Source organism: Ovis aries, chromosome 15 (genome assembly GCF_016772045.2).
Source record: "Ovis aries strain OAR_USU_Benz2616 breed Rambouillet chromosome 15, ARS-UI_Ramb_v3.0, whole genome shotgun sequence".
NCBI lineage: Eukaryota > Metazoa > Chordata > Mammalia > Artiodactyla > Bovidae > Ovis > Ovis aries.
Window position 1 is genome coordinate 75,887,723 of NC_056068.1, and position 24,229 is coordinate 75,911,951.

Genomic DNA, 24,229 nt, shown 5'->3' on the forward strand with positions numbered 1-24,229 from the left:
ATACACCTACAGTTGATTCATGTTGATGATGTATAACAGAAATCAAACCAATATTGTAAAGCAATCATCAGTCAAAAATAAATATTAAATAAATAATTAAAAAGACATTAAGGGACTTTCCTGGCGGTACAGTGAATAGGAATCTATCTGCTAATGCAGGGGATACGGGTTTGATCCCTGGTCCAGGAAAATTGCACATGCCTCGGAGCAACTAACCCTGTACACCACAGCTACTGAGCCCAACTCCAGAGCTCCCAAGCTGCAGCTGCTGAAGCCACGTGCCCGAGGGCCTGCGCAACGCAAAACAGAGAAGCCACCACCATGGGGAACCCACGCTCCACAGTGAAGAGTAGTCCCCACTCATTGCAACCAGAGAAAACCCATGCAACGGTGAAGACCCAGTTCAGTTCAGTCGCTCAGTTGTGTCCGACTCTTTGCGACCCCATGAATCGCAGCACGCCAGGCCTCCCTGTCCATCACTAACTCCCGGAGTTTACCAAAACTCATGTCCATCAAGTCGGTGATGCCATCCAGCCATCTCATCCTCTGTTGTCCCCTTCTCCTCCTGCCCCCAATCCCTCCCAGCATCAGGGTTTCTTCCAATGAGTCAACTCTTCGCATGAGGTGGCCAAAGTATTGGAGTTTCAGCTTTAGCATCAGTCCTTCCAATGAACACCCAGGACTGATCTCCTTTAGAATGGACTGGTTGGATCTCCTTGCAGTCCAAGGGACTCTCAAGAGTCTTCTCCAACACCACAGTTCAAAAGTATCAATTCTTTGGCGCTCGGCTTTCTTCACAGTCCAACTCTCACATCCATACATGACCACTGGAAAGACCATAGCCTTGACTAGACGGACCTTTGTTGGCAAAGTAATGTCTCTGCTTTTGAATATGCTATCTAAGTTGGTCATAACTTTCCTTCCAAAGAGTAAGCGTCTTTTAATTTCATGGCTGCAGTCACCATCTGCAGTGATTTTGGAGCCCCAAAAAATAAAGTCTGACACTGTTTCCACTGTTTCCCCATCTATTTGCCATGAAGTGATGGGACCAGATGCCATGATCTTCATTTTCTGAATGTTGAGCTTTAAGCCAACTTTTTCACTCTCCTCTTTCACTTTCATCAAGAGGCTTTTTAGTTCCTCTTCACTTTCTGCCATAAGGGTGGTGTCATCTGCATATCTGAGGTTATTGATATTCCTCCCGGATATCTTGATTCCAGCTTGTGCTTCTTCCAGCCCAGTGTTTCTCATGATGTACTCTGCATAGAAGTTCAATAAGCAGGGTGACAATATACAGCCTTGACATACTCCTTTTCCTACTTGGAACCAGTCTGTTGTTCCATGTGCAGTTCTAACTGTTGCTTCCTGATCTGCGTATAGGTTTCTCAAGAGGCAGGTCACATGGTCTGGTATTCCTATCTCTTTCAGAATTTTCCATTGTTTATTGTGATCCACACAATCAAAGGCTTTTTTGCATAGTCAATAAAGCAGAAATAAATGTTTTTCTAGAACTTTCTTGCTTTTTCCATGATCCAGCGGATGTTGGCAATTTGATCTCTGGTTGCTCTGCCTTTTCTAAAACCAGCTTGAACATTAGGGAGTTCACAGTTCACGTATTGCTGAAGCCTGGCTTGGAGAATTTTGAGCATTACTTTACTAGCATGTGAGATGAGTGCAATTGTGCGGTAGTTTGAGCATTCTTTGGCATTGCGTTTCTTTGAGATTGGAATGAAAACTGACCTTTTCCAGTCCTGTGGCCACTGCTGAGTTTTCCAAATTTGCTGGCATATTGAGTGCAACACTTTCACAGCATCATCTTCCAGGATTTGAAATAGCTCAACTGGAATGCCATCACCTCTGCTAGCTTTGTTCGTAGTGATGCTTTCTAAGGCCCACTTGACTTCACATTCCAAGATGTCTGGCTCTAGGCGAGTGATCACACCGTCGTGATTATCTGGGTCATGAAGATCTTTTTTGTACAGTTCTTCTGTGTATTCTTGCCACCTCTTCTTAATATCTTCTGCTTCTGTTAGGTCCATACCATTTCTGTCCTTTATCGAGCCCATCTTTGCATGAAATGTTCCCTTGGTATCTCTAATTTTCTTGAAGAGATCTCTGGTCTTTCCCATTCTGTTGTTTTCCTCTATTTCTTTGCATTGATCACTGAGGAAGGTTTTCTTGTATTTCCTTGCTATTCTTTGGAACTCTGCATTCAGATGCTTGTATCTTTTCCTTTTCTCCTTTGCTTTTCACTTCTCTTCTTTTCACAGCTATTTGTAAGGCTTCCCCAGACAGTCATTTTGCTTTTTTGCATTTCTTTTCCATGGGGATGGTCTTGATCCCTGTCTCCTGTACAATGTCACGAACCTCCATCCATAGTTCATCAGGCACTCTATCAGATCTAGTCCCTTAAATCTATTTCTAACTTCTGCTGTATAATCATCAGGGATTTGATTTAGGTCATACCTGAATAGTCTAGTGGTTTTCCCTACTTTCTTCAATTTAAGTCTGAATTTGGCAATAAGGAGTTCCTGATCTGAGCCACAGTTAGCTCCCGGTCATGTTTTTGCTGACTGAATAGAGCTTCTCCATCTTTGGCTGCAAAGAATATAATCAGTTTGATTTCGGTGTTGACCATCTGGTGATGTCCATGTGTAGAGTCTTCTCTTGTGTTGTTGGAAGAAGGTGTTTGCTATGACCAGTGTGTTCTCTTGTCAATACTCTTATCAGCCTTTGCCCTGCTTCATTCCATATTCCAAGGCCAAATTTGCCTGGATTTGGGCCTTGCACTCTCTATCAAACACACTGAATTTGTAATAAAAGGGGAGAAGAGATGTAAAGCCGAAAGAGAAGACGAGATGACAGTGGTTGTTGTTGTTCATCCACTGAGCCATGTCCAGCTCTTTTCTACACCACGGGCTGCAGCAAGACAGGCTTCCGTGTCCTTCACTTTCTCCCGGAGTTTACTCAGACTTATGTCCTTTGAGTTGGTGATGCTGTCCAGCCATCTCATCGTGTGTCGCCCCCTTCTTCTCCTGCCCTTAATCCCTCCCAGCATCAGGGTCTTTTCCAGTGAGTCGACTCTTCTCATCAGGTGGCCAAAGTATTGGCGCTTCAGCTTCAGCATCAGTGCTTCCAATGACTATTCAGGGTTGATTTCCCTTAGGATTGACTGGTTTGATCTCCTTTCAGTCCACGTGATAGATGTGAACTAAATTTTACACCTATCTTCAGGTTGATTGCAGATGGATTAGTAGGAACTGTTTTAGCAAAGAAAGCTGCTGACTGACTTACAAAAGAGAAAGGTATCTGTTCATGCTGGGTCAGGCACTCTGAAACTAGGGGTGTGAGGAGAGCTGAAAACCGGATTTGGTGAAAGCCCTTGTAAGGAACTGTTAGAGCCCGAGAACTTCTTTCCCACATAAAGCATCAAGGTCAAGTACTTCTTTCTCCATCCAGTTGAAGGCTGGAGCAACCAAACCGAAGACGTCTCAATTCAAGAATACCAGGTTCAGAGCAGAGGTGAGACAGCCTCGTGAAAACAAGGAAATCAACCAGTGTCTTCAGGCTGTGTGTTGATACCTCATCCCCACTTCCCTTGCTTAGTTCTCAGAATGCTGGCTGCCAAATGGATACTCCCGAAGTGTGAGTCTGGAGTATTACCTGGGGAAACTAAAGAAGCCCCTGAAAAAGTCCCCACAAATCTGACATTTAGGAGTTCCACTGTGAAATGACAGGTCTCAGCCTATTCGCTCTACAATGGAGCTCAGTGTTAGCAAGCTCCATCCATTCAGAAAACCAGCTTTTTGACATCTTCCTCTAAATATGAATGGATATATTCCTGGGTCACCAGCTGTGTGGAAGAACTCTCTAACGTGATAGCCAGAAACCAAGGCCAGGCAAAAAGGGTAAAGAAGGGGGGAGCTCAGAAAGAGTGGCGACAATACAAGGATCAGAAGAAACTTTAAGAAGGCTCTCATTAATACCATCAGGGGAAACAGAGAAGACACTGGACCCACTAAATAGGACTAGCAGGCTAGCCATATATGTATATATACACACACACATACATATGGAGAAGGAAATGGCAACCCACTCTGGTATTCTTGCCTGGAGAATCCCAGGGAGAGAGGAGCCTGACAGGCTACAGTCCAGGGGTTGCAAGAGTCGGACACAGCTCAGCAACTAAACCACTGCCACCACCACCACAGGTACATACAAACATAAATACACATATATATATGTCTTCAAAGAAAAAGAAGGAATTTTTGGAAATTAAAAATATAATAGCATAAATTAATATATATAACAGCATAAATTAAAAATTCAGTAGAAAAGCTGAAGATAGTTAAGAAAATGGCCCAGAAGAGGCAAAGAATTAGAAAATAAGAGAAAATTACAAGGAATTAGAGGCCTACTCCAGAAATGTAACATCTGAAAAATTGGACTTTCAGAGAAAAGGAATTAGAGTGTGAATGGGCTTCTCAACAACAATGCTGGAAGTTGAAAATCAGTAGAGCAATAGAGCAATGCTTTCAGAATTCTAAGGGGAAATTATCAAATCAAATTGTTAATCACCTATGAGAACAGAATATAGATTTTTAGATAGGCAAGAGCTTATAAATTTTAACTCTCATGCAGCTTTTCTCATGAAACTACTGGAGGACGTGTTTTATCCAAAAATGAGGCTAAATCTAAAAAGGTGAAATTATAGGATCTGGAAAAAGCTATCCAACACAGGAAGGAAGTAAAGGGGATTCTCCGGATGATATTGAAGGTTAGTCCCAGGACAGTCGTTTGTGCGGGAGAGGTAGATAGCAAACAGCTCAGATTGCAGTGTCAGAAATCTCCAGGAGGAATGCCTACAAGAAAACGTTAAAAATAGAACTGATGAAACTGTTGTGTTAGATTACATTCGGCTGGAGAATTAGAGATGAATATTTCAGTCAAATAGTAATTAATACTTACAAACTCCAAGCAAACCAAGAACAACATAACTCCAAAAGAAACAAAATGTTGTATAAAAAAAGAATATGTAATAGCACAGCCTGTGGCTTGGCTGTGAATAATATTTATGTAGTATAAAAATATAAATACTGCATATTTTAAACTAGAATTGTTACTATTGGTTCAGTTCAGTCGCTCAGTTGTGTCCAACTCTTTGCAACCCCATGGCCTGCAGCACTCCAGGCCTCCCTGTCATCACCAATTCCCAGAGCTTGCTCAAACTCTTGTCCAGTGAGTCTGTGATGCCATCCAACTATCTCATCCTCTGTCGTCCCCTTCTCCTGCCTTCAATCTTTCCCAGCATCAGGGTCTTTTCTAATGAGTCAGGTCTTTGCATCAGGTGGCCAAAGTATTGGAGTTTCAGCTTCAGCATCAGTCCTTCCAATGAATATTCAGGACTAATTTCCTTTAGGATGGACTGGTTGGATCTCCTTGCAGTCCAAGGGACTCTCCAGAGTCTGCTCCTCATTAATATATTAGAAAGGTGGAGGGATGGAAATGTGTGTGAGTGGTAAAAAAGATAATCTCCCATCTTCAGCTAAGAGTCCGACGACAATATCAAAGTTTTAAAACTCGAGAAATAGCAGCATAAGCATATTATTAAGAAATGGAAAGTGAAGAACAGAAGACTCATTCAGTGTAAGTGGAGTTGGTTACAAGAGTTGCTACTGTAGTTTGGTTTGGAATCACTTGAGTTTGAAAAGCCAGTGAACCTTTCAAATGAACTTGTCCAGCAGGGATTCAAGACTGATGAAGAGATTAGAAGTGGGAATATAATCAGAATTTAAAACATGTGAATGGATGAGATCACCGAGGAATGAAAGTATAGGGAGCGAGAAAGGTAAGGACTTTGGGGAATGTGTATACTTACAGGGTGAGAGAAGGAAAAAGAATCAAGGAAGAAGCAGAATGCAGGAAGAAAAACAGCATAGAATACCACGGTATAAGCCACAGGAGGAGAGTTTCAAGTACTGGAGGGACAGCAGTATCAGTGGTCACAGGTGAAGAACTAAGAAAAATGTCCTTTGAATCTATGGTGATTGGGAGCTCATCCATAACTTTCAAGAGAACAGTTTTGATGTGATAGAAGCGACATTAAAGGGGCTACTGAGTGAGTGAATGAGTAGTCAGAAAGAGGATAATGAATATAGCACACTCATCTGAGAAATTTGGCTTTGAAAAGTGAAAGGAGAAGCAAGTCGCTTTAGTAAGTAAACTATGAAAGGTTTTTAAATTAAGGGACCACTCAAACATATGCGGGTAGATAGCAACGAGTTAATGGAAAAGGTAAGATGAAAGATGCAAGGCGGATAACTGGCGGAGCAGGGTCCCAGAGAAACTGAGAGAAGGTGGACTCGCGAACACAGATGGAGAGAGAGAGAGAGAGAGAGGGAAGGAAGAGGTGAGGGTAAGTGGAGACATGGGGAGATTTAAGGTATGGAGGAAGGAAATTGAAGGATTAAATTAGATGGCTTCAATCTTCTCAATAAAATAGGTTTTCTGCTTAGAGTGGAGGGGTGGGGGCAAAGGGTTAGTTTAGAAATTTGAGAATGGAAAATGTCTGGGGCAGCTGCTGTAAGGAATGCAATACAAAGTTCAAAGGAGATGACTGAAAGGATTACCCGGTAGCCGTGAGCATCCAGTCGAGGCTGGATTGTATGAATTTGTAATAAAGCCAATCAGTACGGTTTCTGGACTTCCTCCAAGAACACTGTATCTCCAAAACTTGTATAGGTCATCATCTAGGCTAGGGAAGGGCTTCCTATGAGTGTCTTAGGAGACGTGCTGCTGCTGCTGCTAAGTCGCTTCCGTCGTGTCCAACTCTGTGGGACCCCATAGACGGCAGCCCACCAGGCTCCGCTGTCTCTGGGATTCTCCAGGCAAGAACACTGGAGTGGGTTGCCATTTCCTTCTCCAATGCAGGAAAGTGAAGTCACTCAGTCGCGTCCAACACTGTGCGACCCCATGGACTGCAGCCTACCAGGCTCCTCCGTCCATGGGATTCTCCAGGCAAGAGTACTGGAGTGGGGTGCCATTGCCTTCTCCGCTTAGGAGACATCCCAGGGTTCAAAAACTTCAGAAAAATACTTACTCAAGGAGAGTTACTGCTCAGGAGTACCAAAGAGTAGGTTTGCTTGTGGGTCATGCAGGGGTCTTCTGGAGAGAATCATGGGCAACAAAAAGCAAGATATTCAAGAGACTTAAGAGAAACAGAGCAGCTTGGTATCGAAAAGATCTATAGCTGCATGGATATCTAGACACAAATCTGAGGGTGGGAGCGTGTTGGAGAACATCTGGAGTCAGATGAAAGCAGAAAGTGACATCATGTGAGATTTCACTGTAGGCTACCGAGCCAGATGGAAGAACTGGATGAAGCATTCTTGATGCATATCATAAAACTGGCCTGAGTCAGGAGAGCATGGCGGCAGGGATTTCAGACATCAAGACATAAGTTCCGAGCCACATTCAGCCAGTAAGCAATATACTTGATTAATTCTTTCTATCTCCTGTTTACGTTTTTCTGATCATTAAAGAAACACGTGCCTATTATAGAAATGTAGTAGTACTGCAAAGTCTAATGAAGCAGAAAAACGATTACCTATAAACACACTACTGACAGCACTCACCATTAATATATTTGCTAATGATTTCTAGGTTCTTTCTTTCTTTTTTGCTTAAACAATAGAATTGTATTTTCTCGCAGTCTGAAGACTCGGAGTCCAAATCAGGGTGTCAGCAGGTTTGATTGCTCCTGAGGCCTCTCTCCTTGGACTAATATTTTTTATACATTGTTTTTACATAGTAGAGATTATGCTGAATAACATTCGTATACCTAGTTGGTTTTTTTAAATATAGAAGCTATTCCTCATGTCTGTTTCTTATCTATCTCATATATATCTTCATGAAGATCTGAATTTTTTTAATTCTAAATCTTTGATTTGCCTTTATTTTCTGTCCCTCTCTCAAAAGGAAGAAATATAAAATAGGAGTTCTAGCTGTAATTATAAAAACAAGCTCACTATTTACTGTTTGCTGTCATTATTTACAGGACTTCTCTGGTGGCTTGGTGGTAAAGAATCCACCTCCCAGTGCAGGTCACGTGGGTTCGATCTCTGGTCCAGGAAGATCCCCGGGAGAAGGAAATGGCAACCCACGCCAGTATTCTTGCCTGGGAAATCCCATGGACAGAGGAGCCTAGTGGGCTACAGCCCATGGGGTCGCAAAAGAGTTGGACATGACTTAGTGAATAAAAAACAACAACAAATCATTATTTACATTTTTCTGAAGATACCAGTCAATACTATTAAGCAGGACATAAAAAGGAATGAATTTGAGCCAGTTCTAGTGAGGTGGATGAAACTAAAGCCTGTTACGCAGAGTGAAGTTAAGTCAGAAAGAGAAAAACAATATCATATATTAACGCATATACGTGGACTCTAGAAAAATGGTACTAATGAGCCTATTTGCAGGGCAGCAATAGAAATGCGGACGTAGAGAACAGCAGGGGAAGGAGAGGGTGGGATGAATTGAGAGAGGAGCATTGAAACGTATGTATTACCATGTATGTAAAACAGATTGTCGTTATTCAGCCACCAGGTTGGTCCAACTCTTTGTGAGCCCATGGACCGCAGCACGCCAGGCTTCCTGGTCCTTCACTACTTCCCGAAGTTTGCTCAAACTCATGTCCATTGAGTCGATGATGCTGTCCAACCATCTCATCCTCTGTCAGCCCCTTCTTCTCTTGCCCTCAATCTTCCCTGGCAGCAGGGTCTTTTCCAGTGAGTTGGCTCTTCGCATTTGGTGGCCAAATTATTGGAGCTTCAGTTTCAGCATCAGTCCTTCCAGTGACTATTCAGGGTTGATTTCCTTTAGGATTGACTGGTTTGATCTCCTTGCAGTCCAAGGGACTCTCAAGAGTCTTCTCCAGCACCACATTCGAAAGTATCCATTCTTCCATAGCCAGTGGGAATTTGCTGCATCTTGCAGGAAGCTTAGCCCAGTGCTCTGTGACAACCTAGAGGGGTGGGATGGGGTGGGAGAGAGGTTCAACGGGGTGGTGACGTTTGTATACCTGATTCATGTTGATATATGGCAGAAAGCTACACAAGATTGTAAAGCAATTATCCTCCAGTTAGTGCTTGCTTCGGCAGCACATATCCTAAACAATTATCCTCCAATTAAAAATAAAATTTAGAAAAAGAAAAAAAGATAATAGCCCTCTAATAAAACTATATCTTTAGAAGAAGAGGTGATACATTTCCATTGTTCGATTATAAAGAGGAATCTTGTCACTAAGTTTAAGAGGATATAGGAAAATTTACTTTCTTGTTCAAAAAAAAAAGTACTATTAGGCAGGAGAAAGAAATAAAAGACATAAAAATTTTAAAGAAGGAAAAATTACATTATTTGCAGGCAATGCAGTTGCTTATTTGGAAAGCGAAAGACAACCAAACTGAAATCTATTATAAGCATTATGAAGGGGACTTCCCTGATGATCCAGTGGTTTAGAATTTGCCTTCCAACACAGGGGACACAGGTTCAATCCTTGGTCAGGGAACTAAGATCCCACATGTCCTGGGACAACTAAACCCAAGCACCACAACTCTGAGCCCACATACTGCAATGAAGATCCTGTGTGCCCCAGCTAAGATCTGATGCAGCCAAATAAACGAACAAACCAAAAAAATTTATGGAGATTCAGCAAGGTGGCCGGACAAAATACACTAAAACTAACCATTTATTTTAAAAATAATAGCCTTTATATAGTCAAACAAGAAGAAAAGTCCCTTCCTGTAGCAAAAGAAGATAAAATACCTAGGACTAAACCAACAAGAATATGCAAGAACTGTATGAAGGAAGCCTTAAAACCCCACTGAAGAACTCAGAAGAAAACTTGGGCATATGGAACGGCATACTCTGCTCTTAGAAAGAAAGACTTAACCATCATAAAGCTGCTAGTTCTCCCTAATTTAATTTATAATTACCATGACCTCAGAAGAATACCAAGAGGATTTAATTTTGTTTTCTTATGTTTTGTGAGACATGCTGATTGTAAAGCTTATACAGGAAAAGTAAATAGGCCAGTATAACCAGGAATATCTTGAGAAGGAAAAAAATAATAGAGTAGTAGCTCCTTCCAGATATTAGAAGCTATTCTAAGTCTATAATAATTCTACTAATAATAACTAAGGCAAAACACTGTGTGCCAGGTACTGTTTTAAGCACTTTTGAGATAATTCATTTAATCCTCACAGCTGCCCAAGGAGATTAACTTGCTCAAGCTCACAGAGTTAATGAGTGGCAGAGGTTGAATTTAAACTCGGGGTCCTCTGGCTCCAGCGTGCATGTTCTTCACGACTGTGCCATAGAAGCATTCATTACCAGAACATGAATAGGTGAGAGAAAAATCAGTGAACCAGATTGAGAAGTCCAGAAACTGACCCAAATATGAAACGGAGTTAACCTGTATTGGAGATGGGAGGACATTTAAACTCAATGAGCATAATTGTTCGCCATCTTTTAAAAAATGAAGTTGGATTCCTTCCTCACACCTTACATGAAAATAAATTTACAGATGGGTCGAAAATGCCAGTGTGAAAAAATGAGACCACTGGGCTTCCCTGGTGCCTCAGTGGTGAAGAATCCGCCTGCCAATGCCGGAGACGTGGGTTCGATCCCTGATCTGGGAAGACCCCAAGTGCCTCAGAGCAGTTAGGCCCATGCGCCACAACTATTAACCCGTGCGCCTAGAGCCTGTGCTCTGCAGCGAGGGAAGCCACCCCAGGGAGAAGCCAGCGCGCCGCAAGGAGAGAGCACCCCTGCTCCCCGCAACTCGAGAGAGAAGGAGAGAGCACCCCTGTTCCCTGCAACTCGAGAGAGAAGGAGAGAGCACCCCTGCTCCCCGCACCTCGAGAGAGGCCCTGGCAGCAGTGGGGGCCCAGCGCAGCCCAAATAAGTGAATTTAAAATTTTTAAGTTAAAAGGAATGTAACTCTTTTTTTAAAAAGATTGAATCTATAAACATGCTCAAAGAAACCACAGGAAAATACTTTTATAGTTTAATAGAAGGAAAAGCCTTAATATGACTGACAAAAAGAAACATCAAAGCCATAAAAGATTGGTATATTTCATTAGATTAAAAAGGTAGAAAATCTGCTTGGCCAAAAAATTCTGTAAATAAGATAAAAGATTAACAACAAACAAGGAGAAGTATTTGTAACATATAACAAGTGAGGGGCTAATTTCCTTACATACAGAGTTCCTAAAAATCAATAATAAAAGTTCTAAAAATTCAGTAGAATATTAAATGAAGAAAACAAAATTCACAGTAAAGAATGGTATAAGTGATTCTTTAAAAAATATTTAATAATAGCTTGATTGATAACTCACATGCCATACAATTATCTTATTTAAGGCATGCAATTCAATGGGTTTTAGTATATTCACAGAGTTGTGCAACAATGACCACAATCAGTTTTAGAGCATTTTCATCACCCACTCACCCTCAAAAGAAACCATACTCAGAAATAACTCTAATTACTGATTACCCCTACTCTTTGCACCAGTCACTGATCTACTTCCAGCCCTAGGCAACCACTAGTCTGCTTTCTGTCTGTCTGGATTTGCCTGTTCTGGCATTTCATATAGAAGGACCCATACGGCACGTGAACTTCTGTGTCTGGTTTCTTTCACTCAGAATAGTATTTTCAAGGTTCATCCATGTTGTTTCATGTATCACATCCATACTTTAGTTCTTTTTTTATGGCCAACTAGTATTTCGTTGTATGGGTATGCAGTTGATAATTATCTACTCATCCATTGGCAGGCGCTTGGGTTGTTTCTGTGTGTTTGGCCATTATGAATAATACTGCTGTGGACATTTGTGTGGAAGCTTTTGTGTGAACATAGCTTTCACTGGGCTTCCCAGGTGGCGCTAGTGGTAAAGAACCCTGCTGCCAAAGCAGGAGACATAAGAAAGGTGGGTCAGGAAAACCCCCTGCAGGAGGGCATGACAACCCACTCCAGTATTCTTGCCTGGAGAATCCCATGCACAGAAGAGTCTGGCGGACTACAGTCCACAGGGTCACAGAGTTGGACGCCAGTGAAGCAGCTGAGCACGCAAACACACATGGTTTCTTTTCTCTTAGATGTATAGCTGGCAGCGGGATGCTGGATCATATGATAACCCTACGTTTCACTTTTTAAGGAACTGTTTGCCTGCCTGTGCGTGTGCGCTAAGTCACTGCAATCGTGTCCAACTCCTTACAACTCTATGGACTGTAGCCCACCAGGCTCCTCTGTGCATGGGGTTCTCCAGGCAAGAATGCTGGAGTGGGTTGCAGTGCCCTCCTCCAGGGATTTTCCCAACCCAGGGATCAAACCCACGTCTCCTGTGGCTCCTGCATTGCAGGTAGATTCTTTACTGCTGAGCCACCGGCAAGACTGCCTGCCTGCTAAAGTGGCTGGATTTTACATTCCCACCAATGCATGAGAGTTACCATTTGTCCACATTCTTGCCAGCACTTGTCTTTTAAAAAAAAAAAAAATATATATATATATATATATATATATATATATATAGTTGATGTACTGTATTATGTTAGTTTCTAGAATACTGCATAGCGATTTGACATTTACATCCATTATGAAGCAATCATCATGGTAAGTCTGGTATCCATTTGGCCCCATACAAAGTTATTATGCTGTTACTGACCATAGAGCTGTATGTTACATCCTAGTGGCTTATTTATTTTATAACTGGAAGTTTGTGCCTCTTAATCCACTTCACCTCTTTTGTCCCCCGACCCATTTGTTCTCTGTGTCTATGAGACTTTTCACTTTGTTTTGTTTTTTTAGATTCCAGGTATAAGTGAGATCACATGGTATTTGTCTTTCTCTGTCTAATTTGTTTCACTTAGTGTAAAACCCTCCAGATTGATCAGTGTTGTTGCAGATGGCAAGATTTCTTTTTTTATGGCTGAGTAATATTCCGTTACAGATATGTATACCACACCCTCTTTATGCATTCGTCTCTCCATGGACACAGGTTGCCTCCATACCTTGTCTGTTGTAAATGATGCTGCGGCGAACACATGTATTGCTGTGCAGACATGTTTCTGAAATAGTATTTTTGTTTTCTTCGGGTAAATATCTAGAAGTAATTCATGGATCCTGTGTTAGTACTGGTTTTAATTTTCTAAGGAACCTGCATACTGTTTTTTGCAGTGGCTGCGCCAACATACAGTTGCACCACTAGTGCACAAGGGCTCCCTTTTTCCCACATCCTTGTTGTCTTTTTGGTGATAGCCATCCTGACAGGTGTGAGGTGATATCTCATGTGGTTTTTATTTACATTTCTCTGATGATTAGTGATGTTGCACGTTTTCCTCTGTCTGTTGGCCATCTATGTCTTCTTTGGAAAAATGTCTGAGTCTTCTGCCCCTTTTAAATTGGATTATTTGGTGTTTTGCTATTGAGTTGTTTGAGTTCCCCATACATATTGAATATTAACCCCTTATCAGATACATGACTTACAGATATTTTCTCCCTTTCTTAGGTTGCCTTTTCTTTCTTTCTTCTTCTTCTTTTTTTTTTTTTGCCATGCTTTGTGGCATGCAGTGTCTTAATTCCACTATCAGGGATCAAACTTGTGTGCCCTGCAGTGGAAGCACGGAGTTCTAATCACCAGGCTAACAGGGAATTCTGCTTGTTCACTTTATTAGTTGTTTCTTTTGCTGTGCAAAAACTTTTTAGTCTGATATCTCTCTTGTTTATTTTTGCTTTCGTTGCATATGCTTTTGGTGTCATATATCCAGAAAAATTGGTGCCAAGATCAATATCAAGGATATTTTCCCTTCTGCTTTCTTCTTGCAGTCAAGACGTGTCATGCCTCCTGTTTTTTATTCCTTCTCAGAATTGCTTTAGTTCTTCAGGGTCTTTTGTGGTCTTCAGGGTCTTTCATATGAATTTTAAGATTTTTTTTCTATTTTTTCTGTGAAAAATGCCATTGGAATTTTGATAGGGATAACACTGAATCTATATATGGCTTCGGGTAATATGAGCATTTTAACATTATTGATTCTTGCAGTTGGTGAACGTGGATGTCTTTGCATTTGTTTGTTTCTTCAATTTTCTGATCAAAGTCTTGTAGCTTTCAGTGTACATATCTTTCACTTCCTTGGATGAATTTATTCCTAGGTATTTTATTGTTTTGGATGCTATTGTGAATGGGATTGTTTTCTTAATTTCTTTTTCAGGTGGTTTGCTGTTAGTGTATTAAAATGCAACTGATTTTTGTATGCTGGTTTTGTGTCCTCTAACTTTACTGGATTTGATTTATTAGTTCTAACAGTTTAGGGATTAGATTGGAGTTTTTAAGATTTTCTATATATAAGATCGTATCATCTACAAACAGAGACAGTTTTACTTCCTCCTTTCTGATATGGACGCGTTTTATTTCTTTTTCTTGCCCAATTGCTCTGGTTAAAAACTGCAGTACTGTGTGGAACAGGGATGGTGAGAATAGTCACCCTTGCCTTGTTCCTGGTCTTTAGAGGGAGAGCTTTCAACCTTTCACCGCTGAATATGGTGTAAGCAGTGGACTTGTCCTATACAGTCTTTATTTTGTTGAGGTACTTTCCTTCTATATCCAATTTGTTCAGAGTTTTTAATCATGAAAGGAAGATGAATTTTGTGGATATATGCTTTTATTTCTCTTGGGTAAATATCTAAGGGTAAAATCACTGACAAACTGTTTTCCAAATTGGTTGTACTGTTTTATACTCCTATCAGCAATGTCTGAAAATTTCCGTTGTTACACATCCTTGCTAATATTTGGTGTTGTCAATCTTTTTTCCCCCAACTTTGAGATATAATTGACATAGAACATTCTGTAGGTCTAACGTGTACTATGCAATGATTTGATATATGTATATATTGTGAAATGATTACCACAATACAGTCATTTTTTAAAATGTGGAATGTTTCACAAGCTTGCATGTCATCCTTGCACAGGGACCATGCTCATCTCTCTCTGTGTGCTCTTTCACTCAGTCGTGTCCAATTCTTTGTGACCTCAGGGATGTAGGCAGCCAGGCTCCTCTGTCCATGGAGTTTTCCAGGCAAGAATACTGGAATGGGTTGCCATTTCCTACTCTAGGGAATCTTCCCGACTCAAGGATCAAACCCATGTCTCTTGTGTCTCCTGCATTGGCAGGTGGGGAGCTTCAGCTGGCTCAGTGTTGTAAAGAATCTCTGTATTGTGCCAGTTTTAATGTACGTTCTTCTGAAGCAAGCAGTCATTTTTTTAACTTCTTATTTTATATCGGAGTATAGTCGATTAGCAATGCTGTGATAGTTTCAGGCGGACAGCAAAGGACTCAGCCCTCTATATGCATATAGCCATTCTTCCCCAAACTCCCCTCACATTCAGGCAAGCATAGTCTTTCATTTCAGCCTTTCTAATGGGTCTGAAGTAGTCTTTCTAGTATCTTGTTGTGGTTTTGATTTGCATTTTCCTGATGACTAATGATGTTGAACACATTTTTATTGTTTATTGGCCATTTCTTCTGTGAAATGCCTCTTCACGTCTTTTGCCTATTTTTTATTGGGTTATTTACTATAATCATTAAAACAGTTCTCTATATATTCTGGTTGCCAGTCAGATGTATGTATTTTAAATCTCTCTCACTGTTTGGCTTATTTATTTCCTTAATGAAGTCTTTAAAAGAGCAGAAGTTTGAAGTCTGTTTTCTGAATTTTTTCTTTTATAGTTAGGTCTTTGGGGTCCACTCTAAAAAAATCTTTGCCTTAAATACATTTATAACACTGTTACTCTACATTTTCTTCTAAAAGCTTTAGAAATGTACTTTTACATTTAGATATATAATCCATCTTGAATTAATTTTTGTGTGTGGTTTGAAGTTGAGATCAGGACTTTTTGTTCTGTTTTTTTCCATATGGATAGCTAGTTGTTTATTTCAGCACCTCTCTTTGAAAGACTTTACCTTTCCCACTTAATTTTTTTGGTTCGTTTGTAAAAGAAATCAGTTGATTATATAAGCGTGGGTGTATTTCTGGATTCTCTATTTTGTTTCATTGATCTACTTGAACGTTAGTCTTGATTACAGCAGAAAGGTACCGTATGTACCTTCTTTAATGTCTCTCAGCAATACTTTATAGTGTTTAATATATAGATCTTATACATTATATTAAATCAATTTATATATTTCAAGTTTTGTGCTACTATTTTAAGTAGCATTATTTTTAAAATCTATTTTCTTTATAACTTTTCATTGCAAGAACTTATAATTGCTTTTTGTATATTTCTCTTATATCTTGAGACTTTGCTAAATTCACTTATTAGTTCCATAGCTTTGTTGTAGATTCCTTAGAATCTTCTACATGCAAAATCATGTCATATGCCAATTAGAGGCACTTTTATTTCTTCCTTTCAGGTCTCTGTAGGTTATTTTTCTCTTTCTTTCTTTTTTGCCAGAGTAGGACCTCATTACAATGTTGACTAGAAGTGGTGAGAGCAGATATCTTTGCTTTGTTCCCAATCATGGCAGAAGAGTTATCAGTGTTTCAGATTAAATATGAGGCTTTTTGTCGATGTCCTTTATTATGCTGAGGAAGTTTACTTTTATTCTTAATTTGCTGAGGATTTTTAAAATTTAATTTAATTTTTTTAGTTGAAGGATAATCGCTTTACAGAATTTTGTTGTTTTCTGCCAAATATTACAGAGAAGGCAATGGCGACCCACTCCAGTACTCTTGCCTGGAAAATCCCATGGGTGGAGGAGCCTGGTAGGCTGTAGTCCATGGGGTCGCTAAGAGTTGGACACGACTGAGCGACTTCACTTTCACTCTTCACTTTCATGCATTGGAGAAGGACATGCCAACCCACTCCAGTGTTCTTGCCTGGAGAATCCCAGGGACAGAGGAGCCTGGTGAGCTGCCTTCTATGGGGTCGCACAGAATCAGACACGACTGAAGCAACTTAGCAGCAGCAGCAGCAACCATGCATATGTGCTAAGTCATTTCAGTCATGTCCAACTCTGTGCAACCCTGTGGACTATATATCCTGCCAAGCTTCCCTGTCCATAGGATTCTCCAGGCAAGAATACTGGAGTAGGTTGCCATGCCCTCCTCCAGGGAACCTTCCTGACCTGCAGATCAAACCCGTGTCTCTTAGTCTCCTGCACTGGCAGACAGGTTCTTTACCACTAGTGCCACCTGGGAAGCCCACTTAAATATCACCATGAAAAGTGAAAGTGAAAGTCGTTCAGTCGTGACCAACTGTTTTCGACCCCATGGACGATACAGTCCATGGAATTCTCCAGGCCAGAATGCTGGAGTATGTAGCCTTTCCCTTCTCCAGGGGATCTTCCCAACCCAGGGATCGAACCCAGGTCTCCCACATTGCAGGTGGATTCTTTACCATCTGAGCCACAAGGAAAACCCATAAAAATAGTCAAATAAAAAGTTTATAGAAACGTATGCACATACCTACATAGCATCATTTGTGGTCTAGAGAAATATAAACAACCGTGAAGATGCAATATCAAATCGTAACTGTATAAAGTTAACTCTAGTACTCACTGTACTGCTGCTGGAGCAATTTTGTAGAGAACCCCTGTCACTGTTGCAGTGAGCTCAAGCATCCTGAGTATTCACTTAAAACGCCATGTGACACTGACTATTTCCACCTGGGCAGTTCATAGCTCCAGTCCTGCTTATCATGTTAAAAGTGATCCCCTGCAGATGTCATGATTTTTCATCACATTTAGTGCAATATTGTAAACCTTGAAAGACACCATTGGGCCCATATGAAGAGCCACTTGTGATGCTGGAAGTGCTGCTAAGAAGCAGAGAAAAGTCATAACATGACAAGAAAAAGTTGAATTGCTTGATATGTACCAGAGATTGAGGTCTGCTGCTGTGACTGCCCACCATTTCAAGATAAGTGAATCCAATGTAAGGGCCATTCTTAAAAAAAAACAAAACACTTCTGTGTGAGTCATTGCTGCAGCTAGATCAGCAGGCACAGAAACCTTGCACTTTTTGAGAAATATTGAATATTTCTCTTTTTATCCCCTTGAAAATTCAGCTTTCATGTGGGTGTAGAATTACTGTAAGAAAGGCATATTGATAGACTCTAATATGATTTGAGAAAAAGTGAAGTCATTATATGGCAACTTAAGGCAAAAGGAAATGGAACGATCTGAAGCTGGAGAATTTAATGCCGGCAAAAGGTGGTTTGATAATTTTAGAAAGAGTTTTGGCTTAAAAAAATGTCAAGATAACAGGAGAAGCTGCTTCTGCCTACCAAGAGGCAGCAGAAAAGTTCCCAGAAGCAATTAAGAAAGTCATTGAGGAGAAAAGATATCTGTCTGGACAGGTTTTTAATGCAGATGAAAGTGCCCTATTCTGGAAAGAAAAAGAATGCCATAAAGGACATTTATTAGCAAAGAAGAGAAGTGAGCACCAGAATTTAAGGCAGAAGGAAATAGGCTAACTCGACTGTTTTTTATAATCAGTCAGGTGTATCATCACGACTCCCCTCATCCAGCCTTCAGACCTCGAAGGAAAGAGATAAACACCAGCTCCCAGTCTTTTTAAGTTGTGCAGGAAGAAGGCCTGGACAATAGGAGTCCTTTTTCTAGATTGGTTTCATCGACATTTTGTCCCTAAATCAGGAAGTACCTTGCCAGTAAAGGAGTGCCTCTTAAAGTTCTTTTGATTTCGGACAATGCCTCGACCACCCAGAACCTCATGAATTCAGTAATAAAGGCTTCAGAGTGGTCTACTAGCCCCCAAACACACTCTCTAATTCAGGGGATAATAAGGACCTTTAAGGCTCATTACACACAGTACTCTAGGGATAGGATTGTCAACACTGCGAAAGAGAACCCCAGGAGAGAAAACATCATGAAAGTCTATGAGGATTACACCACTGAAGATGCCATTGTTGCTGCAGAAAACGCCATGAAAGCCATCAAGCCCGAAACAATAAATTCCTGCCGGGGAAAACTGTGTCCAGATGTTGTACATGACTTCACAGGATTTACAACAGAGCCAGTCAAGGAAATCATGAAAGAGATTGTGGGATAAAAAGGAAAAAGTGGGAGGGGGGGTGAAAATTTTAAGATATGGAGAAATTCAAGAACTAAGAAACACCAAATGAGAGGAATTAACAGAAGATGACTTGATGGAGATGAGTGCTTCCTAACCGGTGCCAGGCAATGAAGAAGACGTACAAGTAGTGCCAGGAAACATATTGGCATTAGACAGTCTGGCAGAAGGGTTCCAGTTAGTCATGATTGCTTTTGACTTCTGCGGCACGGACCCCTCTATGATACAGGCACCGAAACTAAAGCAAACAGTAAAAGAAGGGTGAGGACTATACAAAAATGTTTTTAGAGGAATGAGAAAGCGAAAAAGGTCAGGCAAATTTCTGATATGTTTCCGTAGAATTACACCCAGTGTGCCTGCCTCTCCTGCCTCTCCTTCCGCTTCTGCCACCCATGAGACGGCAAGATCAACCCCTCCTCCTCCTCAGCCTACTCTATGTGAAGATCTTTATGATGGTCCACTTCCACTTAATAATAATAAGTAAGTAATAATAATAGTAAGTAATCACGTTATACCATTAATAAACTTATCTGTTGTGTATGTGGAGGGGGGGTTATCTTTGTGTGAAAATCTAATAACTAAATAGCAAGAACTGTGTGAGATGTTTTTGTGTCATTACCATTATCATCACCTAAATATTCATCACATAGACCAGTGTGTGCAATAACGAAGGAGACGATAAGCAGATGAAAAGACAGCCTTCAGAATGGGAGAAAATAATAGCAAATGAAGCAACTGACAAGGAATTAATCTCAAAAATATACAAGCAATTCCTGCAGCTCAATTCCAGAAAAATAAGCGACCCTATCAAGAAATGGGCCAAAGAACTACACAGACATTTCTCCAAAGAAGACATACAGGTGGCTAACAAACACATGAAAAGATGCTCAACATCACTCATTATCAGAGAAATGCAAATCAAAACCGCAATAAGGTACCATCTCACGCCAGTCAGAATGGCTGCTGTCAAAAAGTCTACAAGCAATAAATGCTGGAGAAGGTGCAGGGAAAAGCGAACCCTCTTACACTGTTGGTGGGAATGCAAACTAGTATAGCCACTATGGAGAAGAGTGTGGAGATTCCTTAAAAAACTGGAAATAGAATGCCATACAACCCAGCAATCCCACTGCTGGGCATACACACCAAGGAAACCAGAATTGAAAGAGACACGTGTTCCCCAATGTTCATCGCAGCACTGTTTATAATAGCCAGGACATGGAAGCAACCTAGATGTCCATCAGCAGACGAATGGATAAGAAAGCTGTGCTACATATACACAATGGAGTATTACTCAGCCATTGAAAAGAATACATTTGAATCAGTTCTAATGAGGTGGATGAAACTGGAGCCTATTATACAGAGTCAGAAAGAAAAACACCAATACAGTATACTAACACATATATATGGAATTTAGAAAGACGGTAATGATGACCCTATATACGAGACAGTAAAAGAGACACAGATGTAAAGACTTTTGGACTCTGTGGGAGAGGGCGAGGGTGGGATGATTTGAGAGAATGGCATTGAAACATGTATATTATCATATGTGAAATGAATCTCCAGTCCAGGTTTGATGCATGAGACAGGGTGCTCAGGGCTGGTGCACTGGGATGACCCTGAGGGATGGGATGGGGAAGGAAGTGAGGGGGGAGCTCAGGATGGGGAACATGTGTACACCCGTGGCTGATTCAATGTATGGCAGAACCATCACAATATTGTAAAGCAATTAGCCTCCAATTAAAATAAATGAAAACAAGGGAAAAAAAAGATCTCTAAGTTCTGCAAAGTTCTTACTCTTTACAGGAAAGTATTGAACTTTTTCCCAATTAAAAATTAGAAAATGCATTTTTCCTTATTGTTAGAGATTCCCTTGAATCATAAAATAAAGGTAAAAAGAATGTAAAAATAAAAAAAAAGACAGTGTGTGCAAGACTGGTATTGAGGCTGATAGCCTATCCTTATACAGGCATAAGGCGAGTGATATTTAATACAAAATTAACAATCTGTTAGTCTTCTTCCTAGTTTACTAAAACTTTGCTTTCAGAGAATTATATTACCATACAGCATGCTTCTCTTTCTTATAATTGGAGACACTTTGTTTTATCCTGTCATCACAAGTAAGTGGTTTTTTAAAAGGCAGCAATATTTCCAGTAGTGTATCATGCATATGACTGTAATATTCCATGCCATAAAATTTTTATAATGATTCATTCATTTGTATATAGGTTAGGCTATTGGAAGGACTGATGCTGAAGCTGAAACTCTAATACTTTGGCCACCTCCTGCAAAGAGTTGACTCATTGGAAAAGACTCTGATGTTGGGAGGGATTGGGGGCAGGAAGAAAAGGGGACGACAGAGGATGAGATGGCTGGATGGCATCACCAACTCGATGGACATGAGTCTGAGTGAACTCTGGGAGTTGGTGATGGACAGGGAAGCCTGGTGTGCTGCAATTCATGGGGTTGCAAAGAGTCAGACACAACAGCGACTGAACTGAACTGAACTGAACCATAAAGCAATCGTATCACTGCTTCTTCGTTATCAATACATAAACCATTCTACCTGTAAATAAATATGGATTTCTTTTTTCACATATTGTTGTTGAGTCCCTAAGTCATGTCTAACTCTTTGTGACCCCATGGACTGCAGCACACGAGGCTCCCCTGTCCTTCACTATTTCCCAGATTTGCTCAAACTCATGTCCATTGAGTCGATGATGCCATCCAACCATCTCATCCTGTGTTTCCCCTTTCTATTCTTGCTCTTAATCTTTCCCAGCATCAGAGTCTTTTCCAGTGAGTCAGCTCTTCGAATCAGGTGGCCGAAGTATTGGAGCTTCAGCTTCAGCATCAGTCCTTCCAATGAATATTCAGAGCTGATCTCCTTTAGATTGGACTGGTTGGATCTCGTTGCAGTCCAGGGGACTCTCAAGAGTCTTCTCCAGCACTGCAGTTTGAAAGCATCAATTCTTCAGTGCTCAGCCTTCTCAATGGTCCAGCTCTCATAAATGTTAGCAATACATATAACATTACAGTGTTTTGTATCATATAAGACAATATTTATATAGGTACTGACAGATGATTACAGTACAGTACTATAAATGTGTTTTCTCTCCCTTATGATTTTCCTAATAATGTCTTCTTTTCTCTAGCTTACTTTATTGTTAAGAATATAATATATAATATTATAATACACAACATATGCATTAATTGACTGTTTATGTCACCAGTAAGGCTTCAGATCAACAGTAGGCTATTAGTAGTTAAGTTTGGGGAGAGTAAAAAGTTCCACAAATTTTCAACTGCATGGGAGGCTGGTGCCCCTAACACCTGTGTTGTTCAAAGGTCGACTATATATATACACACATATATACAGATGAATATTTACACTTACATTGTATTAAAGGGAAAATAAGAGACTAGGAAGACTTGAAAATGGTGACAAAATACTGAAGACAATGTAAAAAGTCCTCCTTTAAAAAAAATTACATCAGAGCAAAAAACGACAGTGAGGACTAGGTGGATGGTATCATATTAATGAATGAAAGCGAGAAAAGAGAGCATTCACCTCTGATTTTGATTAAGTCTCCTCATCAAAGAGAATGCTTTTTGGATTGGAAAAGATTAAAAGAAATGCTGGTTCTAGGAAATGAAATCAAATATAGCTGAGATGTAAGAAGTCACCTAACTGCTTTAAATGAGCTCAAGTTTCTGGGTCTGATTTACTTTCTGAGGCTTGGAGGCCCGGTGGATAAGCAGGCTGAACTGCTGCTGGCAGTCTCTGGGAAAGCGGACCGCGCGCAGGATGCGAGGAGAGGGCGGCCGGGCAGAGGGAGGGTGGCCGAGCTGCTGGGGGGAGAAGTTCCAGAAGACCTGCGTCAGCAGGCCGGTTCAACAGACTGAGGGCAGGTGACCTTGCCATCTGTCCTGAGATATTCTTTCAACTATTTGTTAAAAAGAGTAAGTTGTCAGTGTTTAGAAAAGGACGTTGTAGTCACTGTAAGCCTATCAGACTTTACTGGAAGAGAAAGGGCTGGGAGGGGATGAGGGAAGGAGGAAGGGGAGGAGAGAAGAGGAGAGAAGGAAGAGAGCCCAGGCTTGGCGGGTAAAGAAGGCCCCAGCTGTTACTTCTTAGTCAAACGACATTAGGCAAATTATTTATCTTTATAAGCCAAATTGCCTTATAGGTAAAATAGAAATAATAAGTGAACCTACTTCATAGCATAGTTCTGAGGTATAAACCAAATAGTGTGTGTAAAACATATATCAAACTCATTGGTAATTGTGAAGGGAGTGACAAAGACAAAGGATGGTAATAGCCACAATACTGAAGGAGGAAAAAGTGAGACGGTCAGTGCAAACTGACTCCATTTTTGAAGGGATTACTAGACTGTTAAATTGAGAAGAATCTATACTTAGCTATATCTATTATAAAATTCGGAGAAGGCAATGGCACCCCACTCCAGTACTCTTGCCTGGAAAATCCCATGGTTGGAGGAGCTTGGCAGGCTACAGTCCATGGGGTTGCACAGAGTCGGACACGACTGAGCGACTTCACTTTCACTTTTCACTTTCCTGCATTGGAGAAGGAAATGGCAACCCACTCCAGTGTTCTTGCCTGGAGAGTCCCAGGGACGGGGGAGCCTGGTAGGCTGCCGTCTACAGGGTCGCACAGAGTCGGACACGACTGAAGCGACTTAGCAGCAGCAGCAGCAGCATTATAAAATTATTATAAAATGTAGCTATATTTATTCTGTTGGTTTGGGATTCCCAGGTGGCACTAGTGGTAAAGAATCCGCCTGCCGCTGCAAGAGACGCCAAAGACACGAGTTTGATTCCTGGGTTGGGAAGATCCCCTGGAGAAGGAGGTGGCAACCCATTCCAGTATTCTTGCCATGAAAATTCCATGGGCAGTGAAGTCTGGTGGGCTGCAGTCCATGGCGTCTCAAAGAGTCAGACATGACTCAACACCCACTCTCTCACTCACATTGTGCTGGTTTAGTTTAATTGGATTTCAGCAAGACCTTGACAACATCTCCATGATATCCTGGTGAAGAAGCAGAAAGGATGTAGGGCTGGATGACATC

The 24,229-nt window shown here is 40.9% G+C and overlaps 1 protein-coding gene and 1 pseudogene across 3 annotated transcripts in view; one reads left to right on the forward strand and one right to left on the reverse strand.

Annotated features, from left to right (window-relative positions):
* CSTPP1 (centriolar satellite-associated tubulin polyglutamylase complex regulator 1) overlaps nt 1-24,229 on the forward strand; it is a 212,818-nt gene that overhangs the window by 109,200 nt on the left and 79,389 nt on the right. The gene's annotated exons all lie outside the window — the stretch shown is intronic.
* On the reverse strand, nt 14,976-15,048 carry LOC114118621 (U6 spliceosomal RNA; annotated as a pseudogene).